The following is a 14,044-nucleotide window of genomic DNA, read 5'->3' as shown; positions in this document are numbered from 1 at the left end:
TGATGGTAATGGCTGAGTGATCTGTCCCTGTCCTCTTGACCCATGAGCCTGTTGTTACGTTTTCTCTCTCCTACCCAGCTGAGGAGAGGAGGGACAGAGAGGCTTTGGTATCCAGCCAGGGTCAATCCACCACAAGCATGCAAAACAGCATGTTTTGTACAGGAACCTCTAAATTGCTTTAACTGCTAACTCTCACTCTGTTAATTAGCAACATTACAGCAGCACTGACAAGTTCTTATATATTGCATGTAGGCACTATAAAAAACCCACTGCTGGTTAACAGAGTTACCACACCAAGCAAGCCAAAGTCTCAGCAAGTCACACTCCCGGTATTTCAACCTGCTCTAACCATCCTGTCAGTAGTAAGAACTGCCAGACAAACTGAGCTAGCTAGGAATTTCCCAATCAAATTAGTTTTGTTGCGGTTTGGTTGAAGCTACTTCAGCAAAACCAAAACATTTCTCAAACACCAGCTAAGCAAGGGTTCCCCAAAAGCTGACTGAACTCCCTGTCAGCCAGTTATCCTTTCCTAAAAAAGCCCACATCACAGCACAACTTGGGATAAGCAAAGTTCAGCTTAAAGCAGGAAGTTACCATGGCTTGTGCAGACACAGAGGAACTGACCACAGCGTTTATTATCAAGTAAAGCACTGTATCAGTCACGCCTTTCCTTCATTTATTCTAAAGCCTCACCAAGTAAAGGCAGAGGTGACTCCTGAATACCTAGTCCTTTACAAAGTGTTTGACTGTATTTTCATGGAGCCATGCACCAAGTTATCATCTTCATTCATAATGAGCAGTTCTGGCAATCACTCATACAAATTTCTTACTGTAGACAAAAGCACAGTCAGAGCTGTGAATGCCACAAATTCATATCTCAAATTTAGCCACACACCAAAACAAGAAGGGCTGGCTCTGCAGGCAGCAGGCGTGACCTGTGACTGGATTCTGTGGTTAACAGAGCTCTGTCACTGGCATCCAGAGAACCAAGGACTTTGGCTTAAGAGATCTGGATTTATAGTTGCTTAATGTTTGGACTCTCCAATAATGGAGAAAAAAAAAAAAAAAAAAGAACCACATGAGACACAATTTACACAGGATGAGATTCAGTTCCATTGGTTGTCTTCCTTAAACACACTATTTACTTCCCAATAATATTGACACATAGAGTTTTTCCAAGACCTGAACTTTATCTATCACTATTTTTCCAGGGATTCTGCTCATTAACTAAGATCACACAGTCTAGCCACCTTGCTCACAATCAGAGTACAGCAAACAGGGTATACTTTGGTTCTCTTTAAATTGCCTAAACTGTGCAGTTGGAGGAAAAAATACAAGAACTCTTTCACCACTTTATCTCCACACAGACCCTGCTTTTGGTCCCGGCACAAATTACCGCCTTGATCCTCCCTTCTAGCAGAATACACATTCCATCCTAGTGGCCTCAGAGAACATTTGTTCCTTTGCTACCAAAAACAAAGGTTTCCATGATTCTTCCAACCTGTTCCAACTGTCCTCAGCTCCAAAGAGGGAACAGAAAATGGAAGTTATCAATGGCAAAGAAAAACCACCTGCTCTAATCATGAACCTTAATTCAACAGAGTTGATTATTTTAAGGCATAAAATTACATACTTATACAGACAGTAACAAGATGCACCTACAGGCAATTAGAGAATTACCCTTTTCTGACATAGGTCTGATGTTCACACTGGCTAAAATTTCTCCAGAACTGCTCTTGTAGGACTGAGTCAGCTTGAATATGCAGGCCCCATTCAGACAAGCACATAAGTGCTACTGAATTCCCCAAAACAGATATTTTGAGACATTTTCCAGTGAAAAATGAACTTCAGCAAATTCTCAAGAGTCTTTTTGAACTTTTTCAGAGGTTCAAAAATGAAGTTTCAGAAGTGTGCATGATTCTAACGAAAATTTCACATTTCCATGTACAACGAAACATTTTTAATCAAGAATACTCTGTTCTTAAGATCTTACAATAGGACTTTGTTCTGATAATTCTTTTTTCAGTTTACATTCAAAAGTAAGTAAAAAAAGTAGTATTATTTGGGCTTGTGGTGGGTCTGACCAGGATGGTTAACTTTCTTCACAGCAGCCCATATGGTGCTGTGTTTTGGCTCTGTGGCTACAACACTGCTGACAACACACCAGTGTTACGGCTATTGCTGGGCTGTGCTTGCACAGTGTCAAGGCCACCTCTGTTTCCCACTTCACCCCCACAGCCAGGCTGAGGGTGGGCAAGAGCCTGGGATGGGACACAGCTATTCCATGTGATGTATCCTCAAGTTCAGAAATAAAAACTGGGATAAAGGAAGAAAAGGATATTTTTGTTTTCAAGCAAGTTTTTTGGCTGTTATTTGCAGACTGGTTGGGTATCAGTCTTCCATCACCTGGTGTGCCATCTCCCTTGCTCTGCTTGTTTTTCACCCCCTGAATCCACCTTTTCTTCACCTATTAAATTGTTTTTTAACTCAACTCAAGAGCTGTCTTTGTTCTCCCTCTTTTCTCCTCCATCCCCCTGAGGAGAGCTGCTGCAGGGAGTGAGGAGTTGTGTGGGTGCTTGGCTGCTGGCCAGGGTGAACCCACCACAGCAAGTCAAATTGAAAACCCATCCCATCCCGGTGTACTCTCTTCTCAGATTCTGAGCCGTAACTTGCCCCAGTATCTTCAGTGTCTACAAAAACTATTCCTCTAGATACTTGTAGGGCACTTTACCTCCAAATACCTGGGCTGAGTATAATCTTCATCCCCACTCTACAGTCTGAGGAAGCACTTGTTATTCTCATTCTGCTGAGGGGTAAAGAAATGGAGGGAACGACAGGAAAAGATTTTCAGAGTTGGTTAAAATTTTTGGATTCATTTGCAGAAAGAACATTTACACACACCCATCTTTTAGTAGCAATCCGACAGCTTCTCAGAGCTGAAAAACAATCCCTTTGCAAGTTTTAAGAACTTCACTGACCTCCTTACTACCGCCCCTCCAAGTACAGTTCTCACAAATATGGATGTTCACTAACAAGCCAGCAAATTTCCTTATTCTCAGGGCCACAAGGCATCGTTCCGCTGTGGAAGACCAAAATGCAGCTGAAAAACCAGTATCTTTCACAGAAATCACTGCTTCTGAGCAAACCCTGTGCTGTATAACACTGCTGACAAGGGTGGAGATGCTTCCAAGATACCTCGCTCTCTAGGCAGCCCATCTGTTTCTGACAGCTCAACTTCTGGTCAGCAACTGACCCGATGAGTCACTCTGCTTGTACTATACAGAGCTCAGAGCCAGACAAGCAATATTTCATCATGTACTTGGCCACACTTGCGATCAGCAGATGTGCAAGAACCACTCTGGGCACGTATCTTTTTCTTCTTTCCTCTGAGGAAGTCACACAGCTCAGCACTACCGAGTTTAGCAGGCTGAACTATTAACTACCAGACTGATTCTATGCAGCCACTCCCTGTGAGCTTTCCACTACCAAAAGCTTTGAAAGCTTGCCATGTGGCAATTCTGTGTAAAAAGTCTGAAGAAGAAAGAAAATCCTTAAGAAACAGCATAACTGCCCCCACCAAAGAAACAGGGTGTGTGAAGTGAATAATGTGCAAATTAAATGAGTTCTCCTTCAATCTATTTATTATAATAGTATTTCAGAAACTTGAATACATGATCGTATTTATCGCTGTGACACCCATGCTTAAGTGCAGGAGTATTGTTAGCGCATTTTACAGATATAAAATTGAGGAATTAAGTGATTCAGTGATGATTTCTCAGGAAGCCATTCATAGGGGACACAATCCAGGCATCCAAGCTGCAAGGAAACTGGAGAACCTTATGGACATTTGAAAAAAATGGTCATCTCCATTAGAATTACATAGAAGGATGAGATCATATTAGCCTACTTGTTAGATTCAGGCTTGGAACAGACTTAGCTTATGATTTTTACCATGATAGACACAGAGAAATTGCCTCCTTTAGACAAAATGGCAAAAGGAATTACTTGGTATGTTCAAACAAATAATTTCTTCAAAACAAGTGACAAAAACCATGGGGTTTAGACCACCTCTAAAATTAGGCATTTGCAGAGACCCCGTTTCTCAGTTTTGTAGTCTATATGAGTATTATTTTTTTTTTAATTACTACAAAGCTGCCCCTTCCCACTACCCTCTGAATATCACTTTGGATTATACTTGGTGTGATGCAACTTCAGCAGAACTTTCAGTTGCAAACCATGCTACATCTTCACAGTAGTTCAAACATTTACAGAAGATGGTGAGAAGTGGTAGGACCATATAGCATAAGCTGGTCAACTTACTGACATAAGAGAAAGAAGACAAAAGGCAAGAAATTTATATGGAATGGTGAATGATAGACTCTGGAAAAAAACTGCCCCAACCCTGGGAGTGTTCAGGGCCAGGCTGGATGGGGCTCTCAGCAACCTGGTCTAGTGTAAGGTGTCCCTGGCCATGGCAAGAGGCTTGGAACGAGACAATCTTTAAGATCTCTTCCAATCCAAGCCACTCAATTTCCATATGATTCAGGTTCCAAGATGTTCAAATAGACTGCACTGCTGTGGTGAAAGAGCCCCCAAAGTTCCTGGCTTCTTGTTCTTGCACTGATAGACCTGTAAGTAAAGAACCTTCCCATCTGAATGATCAGCAAAGAGAGATAAAAGGTATCTTACCACTGCAAATGGCTCCAGTTTCTGTTCCTATTTTTCTATCTTCTCCAATAGACTCTATCTCCCCCAAAAATAGCTGGAAGTTAAAAAAACAAAAAAACAAGCGCTTAATTAATTTTTTCTTGATTTGCTTTACTGTCTTCTCACAGGAGACTTTTGTGAAGAACACATCCGTCATTCCTTTACTACTGTGCTCAACACATGGGGGTGCCCTTACCTGTTTTACAGGGCTTATCTTTCCTAACGGCCTATCTTCACTGCCATGAAAGCTCAGGCCATCACCTAAGCCTTGTTGTTAGTCCCATTTCTGACCACACATACAATCCACTCCTGAAACAAACCCATTTTTAAAGCACATACTTTAAGCTCAAACTAGTCAGCACATGAGATGTGCAGAAAGATAAACTTAAGCAACAAAAACTACTTTATCATTAATGCAAGAGAGCTGTAGGTGCAAGTTACAGTAATGCAGCACATACTAATCAAAAACCCCTCTGAGCAGCACTAGTGAAGTTTCACTGTGGTCACTCTCCAGAAACAACATTATCATCTCAAGAATACTAACTCAGATGAAACAAAGGGAAACCCAAAGAGTGACACCAGCACTTTGTTCGCAATACAAGGCCTTTGCTGATTTGCATATAAATTTCAGAGGAATTGTCCCCAAAGTTAAAGACACACAACCACATGGAAAACTGAGTGCCTGTTTACACCCATACACGGATGAATGGAAACTGATCTCCCAATTTCATTAGTGCAGGGAAGTAGTTAAGTTTTCTATTCTCTTGTGAAGTTGTGAGGACAAGGCAGTCATGGTCTATGGTTTACCATGCATGCCAGATAGAAATTATTCCTCTTTGGCAACTATTAAGTGAGTTGCACACTGGTCCTTGTTTGCTTTGCAGTAAGATCTGTTTAGCAGTCCCTCAGCTAATGCTAAGAGAATACTGCAGCATTTTTGAACATCCTGACTGCTGAAATCAGCCTCTACTAAGCCACTATGACTGGATTGTCTTTACAAATTTTCCCTTCTGTACTAGAAAATACTCACTCTATGTACAGACTAGAAGTGTGTGACTGCTGTCATATTTTATTCATTTTATCCTTATTGAAACTACATATTTTGCCAAGGCCAAAATGAATTTTAGACTCTAAAAGTCTTGTCAGCATCATAGGTTTTAGTTTAAAACAAGGCAGAAAGCTTTTAATTGTTTCTGCATCCAAAACAGCCAGATGTTCCCTGAAGCACTTCACCTGGCAAAGGTTCCCACAACAAAGACTCTCACAGCTTATGTCCCAAAGTCCATTACAATCTAAACACACATTTCTGCATGGCTTGTTGAGTCACAGTTATGTTCAAAATCAAAGGAATGAATAGAGCAATTTAAAATGTGATGCTTCAGTGAAGAAATACAAGTACTCACACATGTCAGTGTTAAAGAGCACTTCTGGGTGTTGGGATCTACACAACAGGCACAGATCCATGAGCTATATAGAAGGGCTGGAAACCTGGTGAGGGAAGCATACCCAATTCCTTGCCTTTGGGCAGGATACCCCAGCCAAGCACTGGGAAGGAGGCCTATGTGATGGGCCTACCAGGAGTTTTTCCTTTGGGGCAAGCAAGGGGAAGATTTGGCCATTTTCCTCAAAGGGACACAAGGAAGGGCTGAGAACTCATCCCTTTTGTCCAGTGAGCACCCGAATCAAAACAGAGAAGACAGCAACATTCCTAACAGCTACTGCATTTCTTACACCACCATACAGACATTTAACTGCTTCCAGCATTGCCTGTAGTCTGCAGGATTTAAACACAGCAGATCAGATCATGGACATTATTGCACTGAGGCACCCTAGTGATTCTTCTTTTTTCCTGCATCACACCACCTGCTAAACCCTAGTTTTGATCTTCTTCAGCCAAGGTTACAGAGGAGAATCATCTCCAGCTTCACTGGAAAATTAAAACCTGAAAAAGTCAAATGGGAAGAGCTTTATAACTTAAAAAAAATATTTTTTCCTCCTGCTTAATGAGTTCTTTTGATAATTTTTGTCCTTTGGAATTTCACAAGATTTGAAGAAGAAAGTGATAGATAACGTCAGAATCCCATTTATTGATGTGGTCAAGAAATATGGTCACTGGTATGAAATTATTCAAGCTAGAATTATAATTATTGCCCATTGAGAGCTATTATTAAAAAATATTCTAAAAGACAAAAGAACATAAGCAAAAAGTTGAAGTCCAAAGTTCTTGTTTTGCACCACCATCAAGTAACAAAGTAGACAACCAACTGTACACTATATGTAAAATTATAAACCCTCCCCATTTTACTGGGTGCAGTAAAGATTTGTTCTTTCTAAGCAATACTACATCTATCAAATTTGACCAAATTAGATGTGTTACCTTACTCTATAGGACATCCTTCCACAGTTTGATCACCTTCCTAAATCACCACTTTGCCTTTACTCAATGGGCCATGACATGTTATCAAACAGTACGCAGGAAAAAATGACTCAAGGGCGGAGAAAGGAAATCGAGAGTAAAGGTACAACAGTAAAAAGGAAACTTACTCCACTTATGTATCATCACAGAAAATACTGTTGTTTAACGTGCAAATATTCAAGGTAATTTCCCAGGATAATGAAAGGTCAATTCTTGAAGTGATTTTTATTCCCAAACAACAAAAAGACCCTGAAATGGGAAGGCATGCTGTCACTACTTTGCAGGCCTTAGAATACAGACTGAAAAACAGTGGCCCATATTCCTCTGTGGCAGACCCATGGCCAATGAAGGCCACGTGCATGGAGACGACATGATATCCCCTCACAGAACCTTTGACACATTGTCCTCCACCTGCAGAGTATGAAGAGGAAAAAGCAGAGCTTTAGATATCACGTCACTAAATTGCACATACACCAGAGCTCCATAACAAACAACTGCACCAAAACCAACATAAGACCAAATACCTGCCAGGAATCTGTGCTCATTACAGTGCTACAGCCCAGCAGAACATACAAATAAACCAAGCATTTTAATCCATACCCATCTTGAGCTGTGACTTTTTTGACAGTTCCCTAATCGTAGTATTAATGTGATATGTGACAACAGAAGAACCAGACACAAAGTTTAAATCTATTTATTTTCTATAGAACAGCTATTCATTGTGACATGGCACTTAGTGAACCTAAAGAGCAGAATCAAAGCGTAACATGAGCTATGTAACACTACAGATTGGAGTTCTCATTGTACAGGAATCTTTACTCTTCAGAAGAGTAAAACAAGGCCTTTGATCCCTTTTCTTCTGATGTCTAACCCTGACCGCAGCCTTAACCTAGGCATTTCACAACACACACATCACACAGAAGAACTCAAAAACTCTAACACTGCACTTTTCTAATTCCACTGAAGACCCATGAGCCTTCTGGACCCTAACAACAAACATAACCTGCAATCCCTCCGTTCCCAAGTAAATACCCTATACAAATAGGACTGGCACACCTGTGCAAAATACTGTGCTAAATATATCCCATATTGTATATAGTAGCTATAGTAGCACTGCAATTAACTGGAAGCTGTCAGTCTGTTAAGAATAGTTTGTTTGGCTTCTGATTTGGCTTGTTTTTTGCTTATTTTTAAAAAAAATATTAAAAGCTAGGTTTATAGAGGAATCAGAGGCACAGTGTGCTGAGATGAATGCTGATAACAAAGGAAACATTGGACTATAGATAAGCTAGCTTTCATTTCAGGGTATTTCTTTGGTGAGGCCACTGATGGAACACAGAGGTGAGAAGAAAATCAGCACAAGGCAGGGGATCCTCTGAATGTTGATATGAATGACTGCAAAGGCTATTTATCGCTTGCTGGTCCACACATAAAAAAGTGAGATTTTGTTGATTATGGCACTTGGGGATTTTTGGCCCTTTTCTGGGTTTTGATTTGGGCCTAGCTAGTGAGTCACATTTTCCTAACTGCCAACGCAGCTGTTTAGCACATGGAAAACAAACTTTTCACAGTCAGACCTTAAGACATCCACTCTCAACCTTATGCCCAACAGAGATTGTAAATTCTGATGTAGTCAAAGTAAATCAGGGTTTCTCCTTGTCTGTCGCTGCTATACTTCAATGACAGTAAGATCCTGTCAGTATCAGTCAATTAGTAACAACAACTTCCAAAGCTGAAATCTGCCTGCCTTTAACCCAAGATGCTCCATTTTGTGCACTGAAGTTTCTAACCCCGGCCAGGGCATGCAGTGCAAAGCACACTCAGCAGGATCCAGCCTTCAGAGGACAGTTCGTATCCACATTTACAACGTGCACCTCTTACTGCAACAAGAGATGTGTATGACTGTAAAGCAGCAGAGGGCTTTCTGTCCAAAACTAGCCTCATCTGGTATTTGCCAGAGATTGTATAGCAAAAGAATCTGTTGGCATTAGGATTGGGAAACAACCAAATAAAAGCTTCAGGACCAAACCACCTCTCATCCTATACCAGATTTCTGTTCAGTGACACAAGTCAGACAATGATATCACAGTTGGGTAAATTATAGGATTCATGTTCAACTGTCTGTAAGCACCTTTATTCTCTCTCCTACCAGTCATCTCTCATTATTTCAGTCTCTTATTCCTCCTAATGTAACATCAGTCAACAATTTACTCCCAAATCATTACGGGCCTAATCCAATTCCTCCTGACAGTACCGGAGCAAGAATAGATCTGTAACACATAGATGAGCCAGATGATACTAGAATTTCAACATCACACCACTGAACACCTGGTATCTCACCAGATGAGAAATCTCTCCACTGTTCTTAGAAGAACTGGACCCACTGGAAGCCCAAAATGGTAAGAGGACTGAATTGCGGGCCCCACTTAAACATGAGTTCTCAGACAATGAACACAGGGCAACACAAGTTCTACTTCCTACAAGAATTGATGTCTACTTCATATACATACCGTTCTTCTGATAGATGGGGATAGTTTTTTCCACAGCTGGGGAAAAAAAAAAAGCTGTGTTTCACTTGGATATGTTTGTCTTCCCTCAATCTCTGACTCACAGATAGCTCTATTAATTTTAGTTTTCTCCATTCTGAAAAACTAAGAGGGTTTCTGTAACCAACTGTATCATAATGAGGTACACTGTCTGTGACCCTAGCAGGCTTATGGAAAGCTCTCTTCACTAAGAAACTCATCCACAATTTCCCAAAAATGCCTTATTTTGGGAGTTAACTTCATGAAAAGCAACTTAAACTGATTTGTTACACAGCAATAGAATGACTGTCTTAAAAGTTATCTATCTCAGCCTGGAAGTGATTAAAAAAAGGGTACCTTTCATTTTGCAGAACTCTTTGGTGGAACAGGGATAGCAAGAGAACAGCTACTCAAGACATATATGCTATAATCAAGTTCTCAGTGTCTGTGGACTTGGTCAAGATCAGCTAACTGAAATTAAGATGAGAATTTTCCCTGAAACACACGAGCCCGCACACCAAAATTATTCCCCTTAAGGGCAGGTGAGGACTTCTGAAGCTACATTTGGAAATATTAAAAAATTGACATGACATCTTTAGCCAAATGATTATGATAGTTCACTATCATCATTACTAAAGAAAATACTCCCTAACATATTCCAAGCAAAGATTTTCCTGCTCTGCCCTGTCCTAAGGATGCATATAAAGTCTACCTGAAAAGGTATCCCAGCCAGAGCTCCCAAGACTGGCTGATAACACAAGCCATAATTTGTGAAGAGTCCAGCTTCTGAGCTAGACAAGTTTGTGCTGAATCCCAGCAGTTGTTCAATACAAAACATATTTAAAAGAGAAAGCCTTTGGGAGTAGCCAAGTGGAATACTTGAGGAAAAAAAACAACCATTAAAGAAGCTGTAGAGGATTTACAATTCTGTTTTGTTTGGAGCTGTACAGTAGCCTAGCCCATAAATAGAAACCAGGTGGATTTTCTTTCACATTTGCTTGACTTTCTTTATTTGAGAGTTGTGGGAATTATGGTAACCAAGCAACACCACAAACCTGGAAAGCCCTAGTTAAGCCAATTGCTGATACCCTGATGAACCAGGATGTGTTCAGTGCCTAGAGGAGCTATGAGATCTCCATTTCTGTTTACTCCAGGGTCCACAAGATTCTGAAGAGAGTGAGGAAAATATTCTGTACAATCTGTGGACTCTCCAAGCCTCAGTGTGAAAATTGCCTCCCAATGAAATTAATTTTGCTGCCACTTGGGAATCCACTGTGAGTTTTACTTGCCACTTTTGGAAGGTCAATCTGTCAGCAGAGCTTCCACTTACCAAGACTTGGGAACTCAAAAATACTGGGTCTCAGACTACATCACTGTTAAGAAATTAAAAATTACATCCATGGATTTATTAGAAGTATCACTGTGGACCCACATAAATTTGAGTATGTTCATTTACACAGAACACAACCTTGTAACTAAATGTTGATGATAAAGTATAACTAAATAAAAAAAAATTAATTCCACAATGTTATTTTCTGGACAGAAAAGCACATCAGAACAATCAAGCATTTTACAGCTTCTGCAATGAAAAACAGCTGAAATAACTCATTTTCCATGCAAGTGCAATCAGCACTATTTTCAAACTGGCACATCCTCCATGTAATCAGTCTTCAGCCTCCCAACAGAAGGAGACAAGCTTCTGAAGGAAGCAATACTTCTTACTTGCCACACTTAAGCAAAATCAGTTGTGCCCTCACTCTGTCAGATGGTTTTTATTCAGCATTTTATAAAACAGGTTTTTAAACTGTTCCAAAACAAAAGTAGACATTTTCTTAATAATTAGGTCAATCTATGTATTTTTGTACAAACATTTCAAGACATAATCATATTCTGAGAAAGAAAAGCATGAAAATTACACTTTTTTAAAAAAGTTAAAATTATTTGCTTATTCAAATAAGCAGAGGCAGAGAAAATATGTCTGAGTGCATAAGCTTTAAAGTGAATGAGGGGTTATTTTAGGAGACAATGGGTGACTACTGCACACAACCAATGTGTGGTGGATCCATCAAGGCTGTGGATACTGAGTTTAGGCTGCCATCCAGCAGACAGCACCTTGGTCTCACAGGTAAGACAGTGAGATCAGTACCAAAAGCAAGGCAGCCCAGCTGTAGCAGATATGTGCTTAAGACACACAGTAGGCAGCTATTGGGAGTCACAGAGTGCATTAAAAAGCTCAACCCTGCAAACAGGTTTCAACTTTTCCTCATACTGACATCTAGCTGATATTGGGTTTCATTGTGCAGTACCCAATATCAACGGTTACAATAAATAAGTATTAAAATCATCAAGAAGCCCCCAAGTAGAGACCACATCTAAAGATGTCCCCTGAAAGTTACATTTGGACACAGACAAAAGGGGGCATCAGGGAACTTGGTCTACTGCCACCATGGCTGGGCTTTTGAAAAAACATCACATCACAACTGTGAAAAGCAGAACTGTTTGTCAACACAACATCATGTGCTGAGTGTGCCTTTGCAACAGTGTTAAGTGTGTGAGATTCAAAGAATAGAGTACCTCCTGGGAATCTTCACCAGGAAGTAGCCCAGCAGAGCGACATACACTCTGCATCACCCATTGCAAGAGGTACTGCATCCTGCTCAGAAAGAAAGCACTATGCCAGGGCCCAGCATGGCAGCAGCAATGGATCCTCAAGTACAATTCCACTTCACTCCATTGTTGTTGCCTTGATGTGTGGACAGGAGGAGGATTAAGAACTCCCAGACTACCATCACCTAAGCAGTTTCACACTTCTTCCTGATAGTCCTACGTGAGCCGAACACAATCACAAAGAATACTTGTACAGCAGAGATTAGACATATAAAACTCCAATCCTTATCCACCTGGAATGGAGAAATACTCTTGTCTTGTGCATTCAGATTCTAAGAGTGGGATCATAATGAAAAAAAAGAAGGATGAAATCAATTCACAAATGTAAATATAACTCTAGCCTCTTTTGAAGCTTTAATAGGAAGGAGGAGCAAGATTACCCAGGGAATCTTGGTCAGACTCAGCCATGAGTGTAAATGAGATCTCATTCCCATGTGGTATTTCACATCACAAAGGAAAACACAGAGCTCTCACAGCCCTGATACAGAAGGTTCAATGAAAAACGAATTTGTTCATCAATGCAGCTTTTTCATGGGAATGACATACAAATAACAAAATAACACCCAAAGTTTTTAAGCAAATTTCTCACACTGGAACTTAGACTGTTTCACTGATAATTTAAATTATTTTGGCCTGGGTTTCAGCTGAAATGCTTGCGTCAGTATTTTAGTTATGAAGCAATCTGGGTAAAAGAAAGCAAAAATACAGTATGGTTTTCTATTCTGCTCGTAAGTTTGGACAAAAGCAAGTAGGTGCTGGTGCAAATCTGGAATGCCTTCAGGGAACTCAGATAAAGCCTTTGTTAAAGCAAACTGGAGTCTGCCTCACTTTATTGGCATAGCATCTATAAGGATCATTTATTCTGAATTCATGTCTGCTTTTACTTTCCTAGGAACAAACACGAATTTACTGCTGACACTGAGCCTCAGCAACTGATCTATGACTTGGCACCTCTGCACCAAGTGCCTTTGAGATACCAAGAGTAAAGTTTATTCCAGTAATAACCACTCACCCACAAGCAATGGTCTGAATATTTTATGGTCCACTAAAAAAAGTAGCATTCCATTTAATGACAAAGTTGCACAGAAAACATTACAACCACGTGGCTAAGCTGCCATCTCCAGCCCAACCTCTGCTTTATCAGCCTTCTGTTTGTTTTAGCTTTGCAAAGTTATAGTACACTGATGTTATTTATTTTTCCATTTTATTTCCCAAGATATTTGCTGCTTCAGTAGAAGAGATGAGTGGCACACAGTAACTACAACCTATCTTTCTTGCTTCCAAAGTCTCCTAACTTTCACAGATGGACATGCATGGTGGGGACTCTGCTCAACATCATCCATAAATCCAGTCCTCGGTATGAACAACTGAAGCTTTCACTTGTAAGCAAATCCCTCAACATCCACAGCTGCAGATTTCAAACACATACACTGCCTGACCACCTCATGGTCACCTTGATCACCAGTACACTAAATACTAAAATTTTCTCAGCTGCCTCAGGGCATAAGTAGACTTCTAATGAACTACCAAAGTCTATGAACTTGAGAAGCCAGACAAGCAACTCCTGGTGTATGCTCAGGAATACAGCACACTGTAAAAGCTGAGGATTAAAAGGAGAATTATCAAATTTGAAAATAAGAGATGATTATTTCTTTTCACAGAGTCACAGATTGGGTAAGGTTGGATGGGACAACAGTAGGTCATCTGGACCAACCTCCCTGCTCCCTGC

The 14,044-nt window shown here is 40.4% G+C and overlaps 1 protein-coding gene across 13 annotated transcripts in view; it reads right to left on the bottom strand.

Moving 5' to 3' along the window:
- Positions 1–14,044, bottom strand: part of SPATS2L (spermatogenesis associated serine rich 2 like) — a 142,701-nt gene that overhangs the window by 54,003 nt on the left and 74,654 nt on the right. For 4 of the 13 annotated variants that reach the window (XM_086897195.1, XM_086897194.1, XM_086897191.1 and 1 more), the window contains one exon: positions 4,690–4,762. The exons of 2 other annotated variants lie outside the window; for them this stretch is intronic. The gene's annotated coding sequence lies outside the window, so the exon portion shown is untranslated. Of the gene's footprint in view, positions 1–2,731; positions 2,807–2,978; positions 3,080–4,689; positions 4,763–14,044 lie in introns of all 13 variants that reach the window. 7 more of the 13 variants (XM_086897202.1, XM_086897198.1, XM_086897201.1 and 4 more) reach the window with 3 other exon arrangements.

This window comes from Cyanistes caeruleus, chromosome 7 (assembly GCF_971803275.1).
Source record: "Cyanistes caeruleus chromosome 7, bCyaCae1.hap1.1, whole genome shotgun sequence".
Classification (NCBI taxonomy): Eukaryota; Metazoa; Chordata; class Aves; order Passeriformes; family Paridae; genus Cyanistes; species Cyanistes caeruleus.
This window is presented reverse-complemented; position numbering and strand designations above follow the sequence as displayed.